This window comes from Mauremys reevesii, linkage group 2, assembly GCF_016161935.1.
Source record: "Mauremys reevesii isolate NIE-2019 linkage group 2, ASM1616193v1, whole genome shotgun sequence".
Lineage (NCBI taxonomy): Eukaryota > Metazoa > Chordata > Testudines > Geoemydidae > Mauremys > Mauremys reevesii.
Genome location: NC_052624.1, coordinates 15,204,903 through 15,223,666, shown reverse-complemented (window position 1 = coordinate 15,223,666; position 18,764 = coordinate 15,204,903). Strand labels below are relative to the sequence as shown.

Below are 18,764 nucleotides of genomic sequence, written 5' to 3'. Positions count from 1 at the left end.
GTAGTATTTGAATATCTAGCCTTGCCCCTCCCCCCCCCCACTTTTTTTTTTTTTGGCCACTCTACTGTGTTACATTAAGGAGGCCTGGAGCTGAGCTACAATCATGGTGCATCTCAAAAAACCCTCATGGATCATCTGACTGCATTGAGTCCTGAGTGAACACTAACAAAAAAGGAGTTTGCAATAGCAGAGAGGCTGACTTTCTCTTCTCCCTTTATGATATATTGGGGAATAGCTAGATGAAGAGATTGCTTATTCGATAGGATTCAAGACATCAGCTTTTTCAGACACCCTAGATTCTGTGTACCTTGGTACAGCCTCATTTAGAAAAAGCTTCGGCCCAAGACAGACCAATGTGGGATTACTGTGCTCTTTCCAGCTTTCATTAAGGCATTCATCCGGGACTTGAGATCTTGGTTAAAGTCCCAGCTATACCAGAGACTTCCTGTGTGACCTTGGACACATCATCTCCTTCGCTATCCTGCACTCTGCTTCTGCTTTTCTGCCTAGGGATTAGAAGAAAAGAATCCTCAGACACCACCCTGGGGCGAGGGTTCACCAATTATCTATCAAGCAGCAGAGGTGCCACCAATACTGCAGACCCATCCTCTTATTCACACTTATGCCCAAATAAATTTGTTAGTCTCTATGGTACCACAAGGACTCCTCGTTGTTTTTATCCACACTTGTTTTACTTGGTGACTTGGCCCGAGCACTGGAATGTAAAATCGCCAGTGCCACAAACCTGCACATCCCTTTTTGCCCACCAGAGGCTTCAGCCATTTTAGCTTCTAGCCCAGCGGTCCAGGGGCAACCACGCAGGAAGGAACTTCTCCCTAGACTGTTGGGAGACTGATCTCCGTCTGTAATTCTGTGAACTCAGCCTGCTTCAAAAGGATGTTTTAGGGATGGTTCTGCAAATCTCTTTTTCACTGGAAATTTTTTCTAAAAAAAATGTTGGTTTTCACTGGAAACTTAGAAAAAAATTGTTTTTGTTTTTAAAAATCATTTTTCATTGAAAGAACAGAAAATTCCACCCCCAGCTCTTCCACTACACTGACCATGGAAAAGCCCTTTTGTAGAAAAAAGGGTTTCAGTAAAACATCAACCAGCTCAGATCAGTTTATTTTACATTAGCACTGGTGCCTAGGACTCTCTGGAAGAGAGCATATCCAGGGCCCTGCCACTTGAATTCTTCAGAGCAGTGACAGCTTCATTCATGATGGCAAGTGTGTCAGCTCTGTTAAGACTTCACAGTAGTAACACTTTCACTCCAGCTTATGAGATCTGGATATTGGTCTTACTTGAGGTCACAAGCAAAAATACCTGTTTGGTTGCCTCTCTGCAGACAACTCAACACTAATCATTTATCTTTGCTTAATGGAGGTGTCGCAGTTCCCCTTTCGCCATCCAAATTGCACAAGCGAACACAACTGAGACTGTGTTGAATAAAAGCCTCTGCTTCCCCAATCCTCCAGCTCATGTCTGAAACCTCCAATGACCATAGGCCCAAGTGACAAAGCTTCTTGGTTTATTAATTCTAGTGGTGTCTTATAAAGAAGCTGGGGGTCTGAGCTGAGGTCTCCTAGATACAATGCAGAGGGCAGAATCCCGTATCCAGCAACATTACATATGCCTAGCAGCAGCATATTCCCAGTGCTTATTAGCTTTGACTGGGGGATAGGCGGCAAATGAATTCAAAGCTGTTTATCCACATCTAGATTGACCGTGTTACTGGCAGGCCCAACTCTCTTACTTTGTAGGGTGACCAGATGTCCCGATTTTATAGGGACAGTCCTGATATTTGGGGCTTTTTCTTATATAGGCTCCTATTACCGCCCCCCCATCCCCTGTCCCGATTTTTCACACTTGTGGTCTGGTCACCCTATTACTTTGTGTGGATGGCACCTTATGCTAGACACCTGAGGCATATGTCTCCCAGCTAAAAGCCACGTCCCTTGATTTCAGGGGTCAAAGCAGAATGCTGACAGCACAGAGCAGGAAGATCAGGCAAGGTACTGCTGAACTCTGTAGAGCGATGCCGTGGAGATTTCAGAGCCAGAGAACAAACAGATGAGATGGATTCATTTAATCCAAATGCAACTTAGACAAAAATGCCAGTACTGAAAGGGCTGGACAGAGTATAAAATATTTGCCATTTGCCTCTAAAATGTAACCTGAGTGAATTCAGCCTTTTGAAGCAAGTTGCTTCTGTGTTTGTACAGTGGTCTCTGTATTCACACAGTAATCACTGCTCCCTCCCTTACGTCAGCGAGGCAGTGTGCTGCTCAACAGTTTTGCTGTCTCTGCTGCTCTGTTGTGTCTCTCTCTAGTGTTGTCCCATCGCACACACCCCTTTGCCCTCAGCATGTGCTTGCCCTGAGTGGGGGGAACTATCCCAGTAAGGCCTCAGGAGTTAGACTGCCTGGAAAGGAGGCACCGAACTTGGTTAACAGTGTGAGCACTCGGGCTCTGAGTCTCTTCAGGCCTCTGGGAAAGGTCCTGTTCAAACCAGGCGGCATTCTTGGAGTTTAATAGGTATTGACATTGCTCCCGTGCTCGGCTGAGATAAATGAATGATAAAATTAGCTATTATTTCCTTGCTGGTTACTAAAACTTCCTCTTCCTTTTACTGCTAGTGGATTTCTCCCAAATACTTTTAATTTGTCCCTGCTGCACCGGCACATATTCCCCTTCCTCCCCTCACTGCTACCAACTCCTGCTGCTGGTTTTGTTTATTTGGGGTTAGAAAGGTAGCTCTGAATTTTGTTTTGAAATTGAGGTCGTTGTGAAAGAAATGGACCATTGAGACCTGAATATCCTCATAAGGAAAAGGATACCGTTTCCACTGAACACACTGCAGCAGCAGGCACGTGCTGTCTTTCCCACGGACTCATTCCTAGGGCCTTCTCCTCACAGTGTGTGAGCAAGGGGCAGAGCTGCTCACCAACTCTTTGTTGTCCCTTTGCAAGCACAAAGTCTACAGGATTCCCAAACCTAAGACTAATTAGTGAATGTTTGTGCAGTGCTTCAAAGGTGTGAGGTGCCGTGAGATGCTGCTAAGTGTCTTACTAATGGTGATCAGTAGTACGGAAGGCAGGAGAAAGACATATTGTAAAACTTTTAGAAAAAATGTCCCTGTGCCAGTTGGCTATTGGAGAAAATAAGGGTGGCTAGCTGGAAACAAACCAGGTATTGTCCCACACACAGCAGAAAGGCAATCTTGTGGTTAAGGCTCTCAACTGGGCTTTAGGAGGTTAAGTTGTTTAAGCTCTTTTTCTCTCGTGTGAAATATAGGATAATAATACATCCTCGTATCACAGCTCTGTTGAGAGCAGAGGCAGATTTACAGTAAAACGCAGGGTACCCTGGTACGGGGCGCCCCAGGGCCGGGCAGCTGCAGGGCAAAAGCTTGGTCCTGCCGGCTCCTGCTGCAGGCTCCACCCTCAGCGGCAGCCAAGCTCCTCCTTCCCCTGCCTCCTCCCCTGAGCGTGCTGTGTTCCTGCCCCTCTTCCTCCCTCCCAGCGCTGCCCCCGCTGCCGAGCAGCTGTTTGCTGGCACTCCAGGAAGGAGGGGGAGGAGCGGGGCTGCAGCGCACTCAGGGGAGGAGGCGGAGAGAGGTGGGGGCTGGGCCTTGGGGAAGGGGGTGGAATTGGGGCAGGGTGGAGCAAGGGCGGGGCCCCCGAAATCCCCTTACATATACCCTCCCCAGCCCCCTGCCATGAGCCGCTCAGAGGAGGGGGCTAGGAGCACCCCCAGCCCCCTGCCCTGACTCTTGCATGCCCCCTCACACACCCCAGCCCTCCCTAACTCCTGCACCTCTCACACATACCCAGCCCCCCCACACCCCATGTGCTGACTCTTGCACACCCCCACATCCCCACCCCCACCCTGAGCAACAAAAGGGAGCTCCTGCACACACACACCCCACATTCCCACCTGCACCCCACGCACCAAATGGGAGCTGCCCCAGGTAAGCGCTCCACACCCCTGCCCCATCCCTGAGCCCCCCCCATCCTAACTCCTGGCCAGACCCTGCACCCCAACCCCCAGTCTGCTCTTGCACTCTGACTTCCTCCCAGACCCTGCACTCCCAGCCCTGACTCTTGCACCCCCTCACATACTCCTAGCCATGACTCCTGCACCCCCTCCCACACCGCCAGCCATTTGCCCTCCCTGACTCCTGCACCCCCCTCACATGCCTCCTGTCCTCCCTGACTCCTGCACCCCCACACACACACATCCCCACCTGCACCCCTCACCTAAACAGGAGCTGCCCCAGGTAAGCACTCCACACTCCTGCCCCAGCCCTGAGCCTCTCCCGCACCCTAAGTCCTGGCCAGACCCTGCAGCCCAAACTTTTTTTACATTTTTTTTATAAAGCGCTCTTATCCAAAGTGCTTTACAATAGTTAGCTAACGGTACAAACAATATTTGGAAAGATCACTAAGTGGTCCGCCGAGATGTGCAGCGATTTTTCAAGTGGTCTGTGGAAAAATAAATTAGACTACAAAAACAATCAAGGTATCTCACTTTATTTTCATTTACTTCCTATTACTTATAGGAGGAGGATGAAGAAAAAAGAATGAAAAATGGGGGTGGGGGGAGATAAGAGAGAATGTTCTTTTTCTTGGATGGGTCCCAAGGAGGGACCCCAAAAATGAAGCCGAGCACAGGGCCCCACTAACTCTAAATCCGCCACCGACTGAGAGGCGAAACATGCTGCTTGTGAGATGGCTAGCTGCTATGGTGGTGTGTTGCCACCTAAATATTTGAATAGTAGGACTGGTCCTTTCCAGTGCCTGGTGGGGTTGTTTGGGAAAGGTGTGATCATTTTTATTTTTGCCTGATTATAAAGCAAGCATTTTGAAAAACATCAAAAATCCTGCTGTCAAATGACTTGATATATAAGCTCATTCCCCTTCAAAACAGTCTCCACTTCACCTTGATTACTCTCACCAGCATTTTTACTAATGCTTTGATGTTTTGTTTTTTAAAAAGCCGCTACACCAGAAAAGGCGAACTTCAACACAATGGGCCAAAGATATCCCTGATAGAAATCTAACAACAAGTTTTAGTTCTTCTGTCCACCACCCCAGGATACATGTGACACAATTTGGATTCCAGTCTCAGTTGACCATCATGCATGGCAATTTTTACAGAGTCCACTGTTAAAAACAGATTCCCTAAGTCCGTGTTGCGCAGCAAAAGTTCTTTGATAGACCATTGAGTGGTGATGCCTTTGGCCCTGACGCTGGGTGCTGAAGCACGAAGGCAGACCTCTCCTGCAATATGAAAATGAATGCCCCCTGGAGGCAGAATGGTGCATTTATACATGTGCACTCTTGACCTCTAAGATTCCCTTTTCAGTCTAACCAATGTCAGGTCCCACATTCCACAGATAGGCAGTGATATACACATATGGTAACTTTATGCCTATCCAGCTCACTGCTGTCTGAGTTTGCATTTGCCTGCTAGCTAACCAGAAGCAGGTTGTTGTGTGTGTTCCCCCGCAGATGTTCCACAGAGAAGGAGAGAGCACTCCCCCCTCCCCATGAGAATTGATTGCGTTCTCCCAGAGACTCCTGCCTTCCTCTTGCCTCTGTGCTCAGCCTAGGCAAATGGGCTGTAAATTAGAGGGTCAAAGGTGTAATCTGAGATGTCTGACAGAATTACTGTGCGAGGCTTTTAACACTAGCTGAGCTAAGCAGGGTCCTTCTACTGTACCCGTGTCACCAGCATCCCTAAAGATGTGCTTCGAATGCAGGCTGGAGTGTGGGTGGGCATGCTGCATGTAATAATAAAAACCCAGCCGCAATCACCATCTCCTCTTCCAATCTGCTAAAAGATCTTCCCTGACACCTTAACGCTCTTTATTATACGATTGTTCCACTGACAGCAAAGCATATTGAATTCCCCTGACCCCGGGGTGATGGGAACTAGCTCCAGCCATCCATATGTTCTTCTCTGCATCATTTAAGAATGCCACCGGCACAATAGCAATTTTTCCTGCTGGCCCCAGGGGGTGTCACAGTTACTGACTTACTAGTTGCAATCCTTAATGTTTCTGCAGCAAATTCTGTTTTAGGTGATATTAGACATCAGGGTGGTGGGCACCTTTAGGAAAAACAGGAGTAAATAGAAGAGGAAAAGAGGATGAGTCACTGATAACTCAAAGAAAATGATCTTGAATGCATATGGATCAATATCCAGGAGATAAAGCACAAGATGGGGTACTAGTTGGTGTCTGCTACAGATCACCACATCACACTAGGGAACAGGATGATTGTCGCCTTATGCACCTATCTACAATGTGTAGGGGGGAAAAGCTGTGTTATCAGGGGGGACTTCAATTTGAGTGATAAATACTGGCGGTCTCATGCTGCCAGTACTAAAACAAGCTTGGAATTTCTAAACATTACAGATGACAGTTTTCTAACTCAAAAAGCGGTACAGCCAATGTGAGGGAATTCTTTATTAGACCTTGTCCCAACAGATAAAGGTCTGGCTTTGCCCCACTCCAGCCAGGGCGCTGGGTCGGAGGCTGCACCATGCGGCTCAGCCCTGCTCGGGCGCTCCAGCCGGGGTGCTGGGTCGGGGGCTGCACCACGCAGCTTCCAGAAGCAGCAGCATGGCCCTGCTCTGGTGCTCTAGCTGGGGCGCAGGGTCGGGGGCCGCTCCATGCAGCTCCCGAAAGCCGCGGCATGGCCCCGCTCCAGGTCTGACACACTCCAATGGCCCCCTCCGGCGCTCCAATGGGAGCTACAGGGATGGTGCCTGCAGATGGGAAAGTGTGCAGAGCTGCCTGGCCACACCTCCATGTAGGAGCTGGAGAAGGGACATTCCCCTACTTCCAGGAATCGCTTGAGATAAGTGCTGCTCGGAGCCTGTGCCCCTAAGCCTCTCCCCATGCCCCTTGCCCCAGCCCTGATCCCCCTCCCACTCTCCAAACCTCTTGATCCCTGCCTGGAGCACCCTCTACACCCCAAACCTCTCATCTCCAGCCCCACACCAGAGCCCGCACCCGCATCCCAACCCCAATTTTGTGAGCATTCATGGCCTGCCATACAATTTCTATTCCCAGATGAGGCCCTCAGACCACAGAGTTTGCCCACCCCTGGTTTAGCTGGAGGAGAGGTGGATAAAGCTGAGAACTGGGATATTAGAAATCCTATTTTATGTACAACAATGGAAACAGGGACTTGTAAGGTGTAGATTATCTCTTTCCTCTCTTCTTCCTCTCATTCATGCCTTATTAATAATGAGTGTGATGTTAATTTGCATCTCACACAACTGACAAAATAAAAAGCCCTGATTTATATTGTTCTTGAAATACAGAGATTCAGACACAACCTTGGATATAAACTTTGATCACTCATCTCCCCACCCCATTCCCCTGATAAACAAAAATGCTCAATAATTAAAATGCTTTTTTGAACATTGGTCTCTTCTCTGGATCTCTGCAGCAGTCAGTCAGCTCCACCATATGTTATATGTGGCATGTTATTGAAAACATGGTCTCATTTATATTTGCATATACCAAGTTAATCAGATCAAGTATGATTAAAAGGTGGTACGTTAACCAACTTTGACCCAAGTCTAGCTACATTTCCTGGCTGCAGGAAAACTGACACCCACACTGATGGCATCCTTCCGACAAAGGCTTCTCTCTCTGAAAATAGTTTGCGTTTATTGTTTGGAATGAATTTCCCCAGTGAAAGCTTGGCTGCAGCCTCTTTTTGCTTTCACTGAGGTTTTCTGCTTCGTTATAGGCAGCATGTCCTAATGGTTAGGATGCCAAAGACCTGGGCTGTATATCCAGCTTGGCTATTCACCTACCATGTGGCCTTGGCCAAGTCCTTTCCACCATCTGTAACTCACTCTCCCCATCAGTCAGTGGTGCATAATGATGCATACCTTTGGGATTCATGAATGGGAAGAGCTATAGAAGATCTCTCTCTATCTTAGGGACTTGTAGGCCTGCCCTTATCGTACTATTTGAGCACCTCATAATCGTTAATGTATTTATCCTAATAGCACCCCTGTGAGGTAGGAAAGTGCTATTAGATTTACTTTACAGCTGGGGAAACTGAGGCAAAGAGCGACTAAGCGGCTTGTCCAAGATTCTGATGGAGCAGAGATTTGAATTCACGTCTCTCAAGGTCCAGGCTAGCCCTCTAAGCCCTGGACATTCCTTCACTTCTAGCCATATTCAGCAGTAGATTCCAAGGTTCGAAGGGACCATTGTGATAATCAAGTCTGACCGCCTGTATAACACAGGCCAGAGACCTTCCCTCTATTCCTAGATCAGATCTCTTAGAAAAATATCCAATCGTAATTTAAAAGTTGTCAGTGATGGAGAATCCACTATGACCCTTAGTAAATTGTTCCCATGGTTAATTACTCTGACAGTTGCACCTTATTTCCAGTCTGGATTGGAGTAGTTTCAGTTGGGGTGGCTGAGCTCTGGGGACACTGTGTAGGAGAAGGCTTTGAATTCAGATCTAAACCTGAATACTCCTGAAAGTGAACTTCCCCTTTTACACCATCCACCCCTTGAATATCCAGAATAATAATATTGGGTTTTATTCATATTCTAGTCAAAATACAGGGCCACATTTCAGCCACTAACTGTGCAACTTAGCTCCTTCCTCCTCCTCATCCACCCAAACATTTTAATAAAATTCTGAGGGAGCTTTGCTGCTCTGGATCTAAATTCTCCTCCCGTTTCCCGAAGTTTCCCAGTGATCAAGTGAAGTAGCAAGCCTCAAACTTAAGAATAAAACTGTGCATGGGGGAGCTGACTTTGTAATGTCCAGTAGTCTGAATGTACTTTATCATATATTGCACAATAATATCAGTGCATTCGTATAGGGCTTTTATCAAAAGCCAGCTGCTAGTGTGATGAACTCTACTGAGTTGGACTTTTCTTCCATCAGATTTAGTTTAACTGAGGCAGGAGACAGCATTAAAGTAAACCAAAGAAAGGTATTCCATTCAAATAGAAACTGACCATAACCGTTCACTGGAAGACCCTGAAAAAGATACTGAAGAGGACTTCACTGCCAGCCTTAGATCTTTAATTTTCTGGGAATTGAAAGTGCCACAGGGTCACCCTAGAACAAAGTGCTATCTAAGGCATAGATATCAGTAAAAATAGCTACTACAGGAAAATTCTGCTTGACAATTCCCGTGCTGAAAATAATTAAGGTGCCAAATTATGATGGAATACCTTGTGGCAACTTAAAAATATCCTGAAAAGCAGTAGATGTATTTCCCTTCTTTCTTTCTTATAGAAAAATGGCCCCTTTCCGTTGCGGGTACCACATTCAGTGCATTAGAGGAGCATGCAGAAGCATTTTCAAAAGAGTATTCAATATCCTTCCTGAACTTGTAGATTTCGGACTGTGCTATGCAGCTGTATGTTCAGAGCTAGAGTTCTGCAGACACACAGTGTGGTGTTATCGAGTTATCCGAGAGTCCAATTTTGGATGCCTGCTGTGACTCAGACTATTAAAACAGTATATTATCCCCCCGTACAAGAAGAACTAATGGGCAAGTTAAGACGGGCACTGGGCAAGAGCACTTACTGAGGGCTTGCATAGAAATCCTTCTGCAGCACTGAGAATCTCCTAGCATGCATGTATTGAGATTGTAATGTCAGTGTATCTAATAAAGCAGGTGTGACGTTCTTGACATAAACTGTGACCATATAGATCATTGTTGCAACCATTGTTATATATTTGCAGCAAATATTGTACAAAGGTTGTCGTGTGAGGTGTCTATGAAAAGGTTCTGATTTGCTGGTTATGATTATGCTATCTGTATGTTTGTATCATTTTGTAATTGAAGTTATGAATATTGGCTATGTACTTATATCTCAATGTGTTTGATTCTAAGTAGCATTAGTGAAGCATTTGGTCAGTTTCTTGAGAAAGGAATTTGCAGATTAAGCACCCAATCAAGAAGCACTTAACTGACAATGGACCTTGGGAGACTCTAGTCTACATATGAGAAGGCTTCCTGGGACATTCAAGGTAGCATGTGAGCAATGGCTGCCACCTGCAAACTGAGTCATGCATGGACATGTGACTTCCCCAGGTGGCTACAAACTCCATCTTGTTGCTGTGATTTTGCACAGGAGAACAAAGGGGTTTCTGCCCACAAGAGAGAGACTATAAATGGCCCTGGAAACCCCTCCATTTTGTCTTCAATCCTGCTTCTTACCTCTGGAGAAACTTTGCTATACTGAAGCTCTGAGCAAAGGACTGAATGACCCATCCAAGCTGTGGATGTACTCCAGACTTGATTTGTGCCTGCAGTTTATTCTATCACTGCTACAAGCCTGAATCAAGAACTTTGCCATTACTATAATGTAGTTGATTCCATTTAATTAATTTTAACTCTCATCTATATTTCTTTTTATGAATAAACCTTTAGATTTTAGATTCTAAAGGATTGGCAACAGTGTGATTTGTGGGTAAGATCTGACTTGTATATTGACCTGGGTCTGAGGCTTCATCCTTTGGGATCAGGAGAACCTTTTTTTCTTTTTCTTTTACTGGGGTATTGGTTTTCATAACTGTTCATCCCCATAAGAAGTGGCTGCTGGTGGTGATACTGGGAAACTGGAGTGTCTGAGGGAATTGCTTGTATGACTTCTGGTTAGCCAGTGGGGTGAAACCAAAGTCCTCTCTGTTTGGCTGGTTTGGTGTGCAAAGGACCCCAGCCTTGGGCCATGACTGCCCTTCTCGAAGCAATTTGTCCTGAATTGATACTCTCAGTAGTGTTCCACCAGAGGCTGCATCATTACAGCAGGTCAAAAAAATTCCATTAAAACTGTTCTTGATGGAAAACTGGTTGTCTGACTAAATGACATTTTTCATGAAAAGTGTTTGGGAAATTTTAATTGTTTTTTAAACAAAATGCCCAAAACCTTTGGAAGTGCTGCCGTGTTTCCTCAGGGTAGTGGTAGCTCAGTTGCCTTGCGTCACCATTCTCCTTTATGGGCTGGGCCGGGCCTCTTGTCCAGGGAATGCCATGATGCACTGCCTTGCCTCTCAAAAGAGAGGACACCGTGATGCATCATGGGAGATGTTGTCTGACCAGGACGCTTGGCCTGTAGCGAAGAATGGGAGCGTGAGACACAGTGGCGCCATTTCCAAATGGAAATATTTCAGTTTTTGAATTTCTGCCAAAATATTGAAATTTTCCATGATGAGAAAAAAGCCCATTTTAAAAAACCCTCTTGTATCTAATCCAAACACATTAGCCACTCCTTATTGTAAAGCACCTTGTGACTGTAATCAAAACAGGTTCGTACAAATAACTTTTGGTCTGTATTAGAAAGACAAGGTCGCTGAGATAATCTCTCTTATTGGACCAACTTCTGTTGGTCTGTATGTTGTTCTTGAATTCATTGTAGCTGTTAGAAATGTTGAGCTCCATTGGTTAGCTGTGATTGGACATGCAGGTCACATGGTATGATTCAGTTCCCTGATTTGAGGGCAAGCTACAGTGTTGTCCTTAGGGTGCCCACAAAGGGGTGTTGGGGAACATAATTTCCCTTCTTACTCCCCTGTGTAGGTTACTCAGATTGCTGCTGCGTGTTCATAGGACGGACAGCAGGGGCTGTGTGTGGTTGGTCCTTCTATGCAGGTGCGTTGTGAATGCATGAGCTTTGGCCATCCTAGGCAGCAAAAAGGGGATAGTCATTGCTAGTGGTTAGGGCCAGTACCAAATTACTGCTCCCTGCAGCAAAGGGGAATACCAGGGGAAGGTATTCAGTTCTCTGGGCTTCTCCTGAGTCAATGCAGCTACACCCCTGCCACTTTGCTTCTGGCCTTGTATAAATGTAACTTTTAAAATCAGTTTCCTGGTGCAAATATTCATGTTTTTGTACCAATGGCCCTGGGCAGTGATCAAACCCTGGATGTCTGCGTCTAAAATAGCACTCAAGTCATGCTGGAACATTCCGGAATGCCTTTCTGGCACTTTTTTTAGTAGCCAGAATGGTGGTCGAGTACTTCTTCTGGTCTCTGGCCAGTCAGCTCCTTTCCTTCCTCAGCTGCAGAGCATCCTCTCAGCCGGCAGGTGCTGGGGCTGGGCCCAGATGGGAGCACGTGGTGGTGGGTCAGCACAGATAGAGGTGGGGATGCTGCAGCTCGCATTGGGCAGGGAAGAGTGGAGACTGGAACCACTGGAAGCCTAGGGCAGATCGATACCCAGAGCTGGGTAGTGGGACTGCCTGGACAGCAGAGCCCCCTACAGGGAGTAGGAGCTGGACACAGGTAGAGAGGATGTGGGGATGGATTTTGTGAGGAGTCACCCCCAGTTCTCCCAGGCCAACCTCCACTCTCCCAGTTCCTCCCAGCTCACCCTGTACCCCCAGCTTCCCTTGTTCCCTTTGAGGCCTTCCACAGCCCTGCATCCTGGCACTCTTTTTCTAGGACCTCAGCACTGGGCTAAAAGCAGGAGTCTCTACCCTCTGAGTCAAAGGACCAGATTCACTCACTCATGGACAGCAGCAGACTCAGTAACCTCTATCTGTGTTCCAGCTACTAGACGGGGACAAGGAACCACATGGAAATAGCACTGCCTACATTTGCAAAAACCTGTCTGTGAATAGTCTTCAACATTCACTTTTTCATGAACACTTCTTCCAAAATACTCATAGATCGAGAACACGAGGAAGGGCGAGCACTTTTGAAACATCCTTTGACTTCTGAGAATACCACGGCACCGTAATTAAGGATATGATGCCCATGACTGTAGAAGCAGGGAGGGAAGGAAAAGTAGAACATGTTATAAATGGTCACCCCTATCTGGAGTGTTACTTTCCTGTGTTTCTTCCCAATGGCAAAGAGAAGTGGAAACAACATCAAAACAGATGGAAAATGTCCCTTTGTTTTGTGCTTTCACAATCTTTCTCCTTTTAATTCCCTCTTTAAAATGTACAGGTAGTGTTCTCTCTATTAATAAATGGGCTTGTTGTGCAATAAAACATGTAAATTGGGCTGCTGAGCATTTCAGAAGCAAGCTATTTCTTTTCAAACATCATAAATATCACCATGTAGAAGCTCTGCTAACGCCGACAGAGGCAAGCTCATTGTCAAGACTGGGAAGAATCATTCCTACAAAAGTGCCTTTTATCGTGCAAACCGTCTGGTCAGAGGTTACCCATGTGACATTGCACCCCATAATGCTTTATAGAAATATGCTTATGAGTGTAAATGTGACAAAACTGGAATATGTTTAGGCTAGATATGCCATGATATCTTTGCAAAGGTTATGTTCTGCTGCATGTATTCATCCTATTCGTATGCATGTATCGTTTTTATATCTGAAGTTATGAGCATTGGCTCTATACTTGTATTTAAAGTGTTTGCTGTAGAAAGTACCTAAGGCAGATTTGGTCAACATAATGTGAAGGGGTTATTCAAGTAATTGGGAGTACTTGGCTAACAATGGACCTTGATAGACACCAATCCACATCTGAACTCTCCTGGGAATGTCCGGGCTAACATGTGGGCAATGGCATTGGCCTGTAGAGAACTGAGTCATGCATGGACATGTGACTTGCCCATGTGACTCCAAAAGTCCGTCTTGTAGCTGTGATTCTACGCAGGGGGAGAGAGGGGTTTCCACCCACAAGAGAGAGACTATATAAGCCCCTGAAAACCCCTCCATTTTGTCTTTAGCTGGCTCAAAAGATAGCCTCTCCGCCCCAAAGAGATGCCTGAAAGAAACTGGAACAAAGGACAGTAACTACAGGGGTGTGAGTGATTGCTGGACCCAGACTAGGAGGAAGTTTAGTCTGTAAAAGAAGCTTATTGGAATATCTCTGAGGGTGAGATTTACCTGCATTTAGTTTCTGTATTATGCTTAGACTTGCATGGTTTTGTTTAATTTGGTTGGTAATTTACTTTGTTCTGTCTGTTATTACTTGGAACCACTTAAATCCTACTTTTTATATTTAACAAAATCACTTTTTACTTTTGATTAACCCAGAGCAAGCAATTAAGTCCTAGGGGAGCAAACAGCTGTGTGTATCTCTCTCTCTCTCTCTCTCTCTCTCTCTGTGTTATAGAGGGCGAACAATTTATGAGTTTATCCTGTATACGCTTTATACAAAGTAAAATGGATTTATCTGGGGTTTGGATCCCACTGGGAACTGAATATCTGGATGTTAAGCTGTTTTCAGTTAAACCTGCAGCTTTTGGGGGACGTGGTTCAGACCTGGGTCTGTGTTTGTAGCAGGCTAGCGTGTCTGGCAAACCAGGCAAGGTACTGAAGTCCCACGCTGCCAGGGAAAACGGGCTCAGAAGCAGTCCCAGCATATCAGGTGGCAGTCCCAAGGGGGTTTCTGTGACCCAACCCATCGGCTCTTAAAAAGAACCTGTAGGGCCAGATCCTTAGTGTAAACCGTTGTCATTCCACTGAAGTAGATGGAACTGCACCAATTTATATTATCTGAGGATCTGACCTCATGTGTGTTGCCTATTACCCCGCTCCCGGCATGCACATTTAATGAACCCAAGTAAATGGGCTGTACCACCAAGTAATTTGGGTTCGGAGAACAAATACCATTAGAGAAAAAGTCTTCATTACCTCATGGTGAGGATTTGCTGATTTAGGGTATGTCTACACTGCAGTTAGACACCTGCAGCAGGTCCAGGCCAGCTGACTCGGGCTCTGGAGGCTCAGGCTGCAGGGCTGTTTCATTGCAGTATAGACTTCCAAGCTGGAGCTGCAACGCAAGCTCTGGGTCCCTCCCATTTTGCATAGTCCTGAAGCCTGGACTCCAGCCTGAGCCTGGATGTCTACACTGCAATTAAATAGCCTCACAGCCTGAACCCTGTGAACCCAAATCAGCTGGCGCTGGCCAGGCGCAGGTTTTTAATTGCCATGTAGACATACCCGATGAGGCTTCTGCTTGGAAATACATGCTGGGTGGGGGAAGGGGGAGCAGGGGGGATATATATCCATTGCACACACACAACTGGGAAAAGCGCTGTTCTTCTAAATATTCTAAATCAATTTGCACTGACCCTTGTTTATAAAGTGTACTTCTGCTGGTGGCACATCCGACCACAGAAACATTACTTGGCTGGGACTACGCTCTTGAGTTCTATTTGCTGATCCATTACTGCATCAAAGATGAAGAGATTGAATTTAATTATAATAAAATTGCATTAAGCTTACAATAAACATCTTTTATTCCCAATTGGATATGGCAGTGCCCTTCTTTACTTCACTACTTCTGCACTGTGTTTCCAAAATTCAACAAAAATTTCTCTAGGTCTTATCTGTGACCTCTATTATTGAACTGGGACAATTGTGAGTGGGAGCAAACCTTTGTCTAATTCCTACTGAACTGAGTTACTGTTTTGTTAGGAAAGGTACCTCCCAGACAATATTAGTAAACTGCTGGATTGTCAATACTTAAGATCCTGGTCTTGCAATGTGTACCTGTGTGGGATCCCATTGACCTGATTCTGCAATGAGCAGGACTTAATAGGGTACATGAATCATCTCCATTTCCATGAAATATTTTTGAGGGGCAGGGGAAATGTGTCTTTACATTTCTAATGCATCCATCACTTTGGTATCTGAGCACTAATGTTATAACTAGCGATTATTAGAGTATTCATTGAAACAATAATTCAATGACTTGATGGTTTTGTTTTGTTTTGTGAGCCAGTCTCATTAGCTCTACATGAACTTGGACTCAAAGGATAAAGTGAATATTTCAGAAGAATAATTTTCAGCCAGTGAGCTTGTGAAGTGCTTGACTATCCATTGTTCCTGGTGTGTGATTGATTGCTGAATGAATAAGTAAAACCTCTTAACAGAAAAATAACAAATAGCAAACATCAAATGATGCTCATCCTGGTACACATTTGTGAAAGTTTTGGGCTTGTGGATCTTTCACGAATGGTCACATGAGATTGGCAAGTAATGATGAGCATGCTGCCACAAAGTGTAAGGCATTGAATTCAAATGCTTTTGTTTATGAATATTTTACCAAATCAGTTTCCATTTGATGACTAGCGCTAATTGCAATTACAGTTTTGACAACAGTTTTCAAATTCCAAAATTTCAGTGAAACTGAGATTTTGGCAGGGGAAATAAGGGAAATTTTAAAAAAAATCAAAATTTTGGAAAAAGCAAACAGACGAGAAAAAGGTTTTTTTGTTTTAAATATTTTTTGTGTGTGTGATGGTTGTTCTTCATCTTTACCAGACACTAACTTTCCTTCTGAATGGAGTCTTGTGAACTAAGCTCTATGTTGATCAAGATTAAGACTATGAAATGTGGGCAAAAATGATCTCACAGAAGCTTCATTTGGGTATCTTCACCCCTGCAGATTCACAAAATTGTTTTTGTTTTTTTTTCAAAAATGTCATTTGCATTCTGAAAAAGGAAGACTACTTGTGAGTGAAAATGGCTCAAATTCTATCCTATATTAAAAAAATCCATACAATTTTTCAAGTTTCTTGGCTAATTTACATCATTTTCAAGAAATCTACCTTTGGTCAAAAAAGCCCCTAACCTTGCTGATCCTCACTTAAAGTCGTCCTGGTTAACGTTGTTTCATTGTTACATTGCTGATCAATTAGGGAACATGCTCATTTAAAGTTGTGTAATGCTCCCTTCTAACATTGTTTGGCAGCTTCCTGCTTTGTCTACTGCTTTCAGGAAGAGCAGCCCCTTGCAGCTAACTGGTGGGGGCTTGGAACCAGGGTGGACTGGCAGCTCCCCGCTTCCCTAAGTTCCCTGTGCAGCAGCTGCCTGCAGTTCAGCTGTGTCCCTCCCCCAACTGCCATGTGCTGCTCCTGCCCTCTGCCGTGGAACTGCTCCCCGAGACTCCTGCTTGCTGTGCCGGGGGGAGGGAAGGAAGAGGGGGACTAATGTCAGGGTGTCCCCCTCCCCCCCTGCTCCTGCACCCCGCTTAGGACAGAGGGAGCCTGCAGTAGCTGCAGTCTCAGCAAGCTGATCACCTTAACAAGGCAGTGTACTTAAGGGAAATGCACATATCTGCCTCCATTCCTGCTGCCTTGCAGAGTGAGAGAGTTAACTCTTGAGGGCTCAGCCAATTGCTAGTTCATCATTTAGCAGTAAGGGAAATATCCCACCCTCTGACTCCTCCACCTCAACCAAACTTCACAATCATCATCACTGTGTACCAGTATTAACTTGTTTGTTTAAACCTTTGTTTGTGTGTGTGTGTGTGTGTGTGTGTGTGTGTGTGTGTAATATAGTCATTTGTCTGGTGAAAAAAATTTCCCTGGAACCTAACCCCCTCATTTACATTAATTCTTATGGGGAAATTGGATTCGCTTAACGATCGTTTTGCTTAAAGTCACATTTTTCAGGAACATAAATACAATGTTAAGTGAGGAGTTACTGTATTTGTTTTTGTTTGTTTAATGGAGGCTTTTGAGAGAAGTGTTTCTTGAGTAGACTGGGTCTTGCATTTTTCCTCATTTCTCCTTTGCTTTAAAGTTTAAATGTTGTTTATTTTTGGCTTGTACAGAGCCAGGGGTATACATGGAGGTCCTACCAATTTATAGTCTAGATTACAGTGATTTTTCAACCTAGTTACGGCCCACAATATGTTATATGGGCCACATCCAATACCACCTGTATGGCCCTGAGGATGTCACATGGGCTGCAGCTGTGTGCTGATTGGGCCACAGGTTGAGAACCAGTGGCCTAGAATGACAACACAGGGAGGGCTAGGGATGGGGGAGGGCAAAATCAATCAGGTCGTGCCGTCACTTCTGAGCATAATGCACGTTATCTGTCGTGCCGGCTTTGCCTTTTATCCTGGCCTGTTTCCTTTCCTGAGCGTAATTAGTAATGCAAGTGGTGTGTGCAGTCTTTGGCTGGGGGCCATCTATAATTTCTCAGTGTTTCTTGACCCAGTGAACTATACCATGTCCTGGGAAGGAACTCTTCCCCCTACTCACCCCAAATCTGCCTACCAAGCAGTTTGCTTTGGGAGCCCTAAATTAATGTCTCTCTTATTGACAACACTTTAAAAGGCTGGTGACGCTATAGGCTGGGGGAATTTCTCTGCCAATACTTAGAAACAAGTTAGACAAGTCTGATTATGACCTCACTTAGGGCCAGATTGTGCCACCCTGACAGTAAGTCGTCACTTGCAATGATTTCAGTGAGGTAATGTGTATAATATGGTACTACTCAGTATGAGTAGAAGTGGCACGATCTCTTGAGTTTTGCAGAAGTGTGACTCCATTGGCTTCAGTGGAGTTGCTCCTGATTTACACTCATACAAAATCAGAATTGGACCTGACACTTATAAGTAGGACTGCCAAACTCTGTCATCACTGATTATTTAACAGCAAACATTTTGATTCTAAACTGAGGGCAGGTCTACACTTAAAATGCTGCATTGGCGCAGCTGCATCTCTGTAGCACTTAAGTGAAGACACTCCTATGCTGACGGGAGAGCTTCTCTCATCAGCATAGTTAATCCACTTCTGTGAAAGGCGGTAGCTATGTCAGAGGGAGAAGCTCTCCCATCAACATAGCACTGTTGACACCTGGGGTTACGTCAGTATAACTGTCACTCATGGGTGTGGATTTTTCACGCCCTTGAGTGATGAAGTTATACCAGGATAAGTCTGTAGTGTAGACCTGGCCTCTTTCCTGATAGTTTCCCTTAAGAAATACAATGTGTTCAGCCCACACACCTTTAAAATCGTTATTTTACCCCCACAGCCATTGGAGAAAAA

General features: G+C 45.3%; 1 long non-coding RNA gene across 1 annotated transcript in view; it reads left to right on the top strand.

Moving 5' to 3' along the window:
- Window positions 1-18,764, top strand: part of LOC120396646 — a 69,159-nt gene that overhangs the window by 7,150 nt on the left and 43,245 nt on the right. The gene's annotated exons all lie outside the window — the stretch shown is intronic.